This window comes from Myotis myotis, unplaced genomic scaffold (genome assembly GCF_014108235.1).
Source record: "Myotis myotis isolate mMyoMyo1 unplaced genomic scaffold, mMyoMyo1.p scaffold_m19_p_40, whole genome shotgun sequence".
Taxonomy (NCBI): domain Eukaryota; kingdom Metazoa; phylum Chordata; class Mammalia; order Chiroptera; family Vespertilionidae; genus Myotis; species Myotis myotis.
This window is the reverse complement of record NW_023416347.1, coordinates 443,803-447,106: the sequence shown is the minus strand read 5'-3', so window position 1 is coordinate 447,106 and position 3,304 is coordinate 443,803. Positions and strand designations below refer to the sequence as shown.

Sequence of the window (3,304 nt, the reverse complement as noted above, 5' to 3'; positions counted from 1 at the left end):
TTTGACATTTAAAATCCATTTAATTTAAGCATCATAATTATTTACCATAAAGAATTTTTGTTTAAACTGTTTCTCATCTTCTACAAGAAGAAAAATTAAGTCTAGGACAGAAGCAAATAAAACTTTTGTTTCTTGTAAAATATTCCAATTCCTTAAAATGCCAGAAATCATCTGCTGAAACTAAACTTCAACAAGGGCAAGATTTACCTCAAGGCCATGTTCACCTGCAACCTGTTTAAAAAAAAAAAAAAAAAAAAGATTAAAAAAATGCCAGATCACTGTAGCCACAATTCCTGACACTGGGTAACTTAAATAAAAGACATCAATATCTACCACTTTATAACTCCTGAGTAGTTAACATAAGCTTTGGCTTCCATCAACAAAAGGGAAAGAGAATATGTGGAAAAAAGCACAGAATCTTGGTATAAACTAACATGGGCTTAGTGATTCAGAATACTCAGAATGTAAGTATCACCCTTACTACGTGGGATTGGCAAGTTAGTGAGACTTGACATATAAAATGACATCCGTTTCTGGTATAATGAAATTGCCTTTTATTTGGAAAAGTGTATGCTTAATAGTGACTTCCTGCAGGTTCAAATGGTATGTAACCACTCGTACACATCCAATAAACTATTTCTGAAGCAGAGCAACTGCGTGGGCATGTGGGTCTCTACCCAGGGAGGTTTAGCTACCAGAAAACTTCCTGGACCCACTCAATACTACATTACGGGAAAGGTCCTCTCCCCCTTTCTTAAACGTCTCCAATTTCTGATCACTTCCTGTCAATGAGTACAGTAGATTCTCCTGGGTTCCCCCCGTCTTTACCCACCCTTTCTAATCTATAAACTTACCATTGCTACCTTATAATATGACAATGGAAAGTGCATAATTGCTGTTGGTAGATCAGTAGGTCTCGAATTTATTTCGCAAACAAGACCTGTTCTATCTACCTTTTAATGTAGGAGGCTGAAAGCTGAGTCAGCTTGACTTCAAGGACTCTGTTTTCTTAGTCTCCAGAAGAACACGACCCAGTCCAGCTTTTAAAACACTGTCCTAGCCCTAACCGGTTTGGCTCAGTGGATAGAGCGTCGGCCTGCAGACTCAAGGGTCCCAGGTTCAATTCCGGTCAAGGGCATGTACCTTGGTTGCGGGCACATCCCCAGTAGGGAGTGTGCAGGAGGCAGCTGATCAGTGTTTCTCTCATCGATGTTTCTAACTCTCTATCCCTCTCCCTTCCTCTTTGTAAAAAAATCAATAAAATATATTTTATAAATAAATAAATAAATAAATAAATAAATAAATAAATAAATAAATAAATAAAACACTGTCCTAGCATGTTAGGATTTTAATGGAATGGCCATCTATCCTTTTCAAGCTTACTTAAGAGACCTGAACTCTCATATATACCTGCTTCCCTGCAATCAGTGGTTAATGAGTCTAAATGCAAGATAAAGAATTTAGAATTTGGAAAGACAACTCCAGCCAGGCAGCATCTTTTCCTTGTAGTATGAACTTGGACTCTAATCTTGCTGCCCCTCATGCTCATTCCTAAGCCTGGATGTGAGTCTCTCCTTTGAAAGGAGCATAGGAGATGCTGTTAGATTCAAACAGACTGGATTGGAGGCAAGAATATAATGCATCCACCAAACAAAATTGAGGTTTCCCCAGTGTGAGATATATATATATATAATATATGATATATATAAAATATATATATTTTATTGATTTCAGAGAGGAAGGGAGAGGGAGAGAGCTAGAAACATCAATGATGAGAGAGAATCAATTGTTCGGCTGCCTCCCGCTCGCCCCCTACTGGGGATGAGCCCGCAACCCGGGCATGTGCCCTAGACCAGAATAGAACCCCGGGACCCTTCAGTCCACAGGCTAACAACACTATCCATTGAGCCAAACCAGCTAGGGCCCCAGTGTGCTTTTTTAAAAGAAAGTATATGTTTTTTATTGATTTTAGCGAGGAAAGGAGAGTGAGAGAGATAGAAACGTCAACGATTAGAGAGAATCAGGGATCAGCTGCCTCCTGCACGCCCCACACCGGGGTTGGAGCCTGCAACCCAGGCCTGTGCCCTGACCGGGAATCGAACCCTGACCTCCTAGTTCACAGGTCGATGAACCCTGACCTCCTAGTTCACAGGTCGATGAGCACCCTGAGTGCTTTCTAACAAAGCAGGAACTTGGTTTTTAGAGACGGATTTACTGAGTCTAAACATTACTTCTTGGTAAACCTGTCCTACCACTCCGCCCCTGAGAAAGATTCCTACCCTCGGGCTTCCTTTCCATCCAGTGAAGGGAGGAGAGGGACGGTGAGATTAAAAAATAATAATAAAGAACAAGAGAAGCACAATCCAAAAGTAAGGATAGCGCTATGGAGAAAGGTATAAGACACCTGACACCGTCTTATGTACTATTTACAGTTTAGAAACCAGCCACAGACTCCCTAGGCACCTAGAAAGGGCCTCCTCTTCCTCGTCCAAATTAATGCGACAGATGCTGATGCCTCCAGAAGTCACAGGTTCAGAATATCTGGGTCCCTACGCCCCCCTCCCCCAACCCCCATCACATCCCTTACGCGACACAGGGTATCCCCGACACGAAGCTCATCTACTGAACTTTTAAAATTAAACTTTACTCTGTGTATTTCTCCCTTCCACGCCTCTCCCCACCACCGCTACCGGCTCGTTTCTCAGAAGAGGGCGAGACAGCTGAGCACCATGAGTTAGGATGAGTTAGGACGCTCGCTGGTGTCGCCAACCCGTCCCCTAAACTCGGGGTCCCCGCCGCACCCCCTGAAACCCGCCCGCCTACGAGGACGCCGCTGTCACCCGCCCCGCCAGGTGGCCAGAGAGCGGCCTTACTCTACGCGACAGACGCAGGCAGCCCTCCGGCACCTGACCTCCATCACAAGCCCTGTTTCTTCACCGCGGGAAAGAGTCCTTCCCCGCTTCCGGGGCGTGGGGAGGAAGTCCCGCCCCCCGAACAGCGTGATGACGTAGAGGACCGACGCGGCGCGCGGGCTCAGACCGAGTGAGGCGGGGCGCTCTTCCTGAGGTCGGCCAGTGTCACCCATGGGGCTCGGACAGAGAGACAGCCGGACAGGAGGTCATGTTGCTGATGTTGCTGGGTGCGAGGCGTGGGGAGAGGGCCGGGAGCCCTTCAGCGGGGCCCGCAGGGCGGCTCGGAGGCTCCATCGCCTCAAAACTCCCTCCTCCTCCTCTCGGGGCGACCTCCCCTCCGCGCCCTTTTCGTGCTTAGCTCCGCCTACCACTCGCTTTTAATTTCTCTGTGT

At 46.3% G+C, this 3,304-nt stretch overlaps 1 long non-coding RNA gene and 1 other non-coding gene across 2 annotated transcripts; both read right to left on the bottom strand.

Annotated features, from left to right (window-relative positions):
• Positions 1-2,957, bottom strand: LOC118654997. Its single transcript, XR_004967171.1, has 2 exons — positions 2,874-2,957; positions 1-231 (listed from the first exon to the last, which is right to left on the bottom strand). It is a non-coding gene; the product is annotated as an uncharacterized LOC118654997 (long non-coding RNA).
• On the bottom strand, positions 894-1,020 carry LOC118655005. The gene has a single exon (XR_004967176.1).
• Positions 2,958-3,304: the final 347 nt, after the last annotated feature.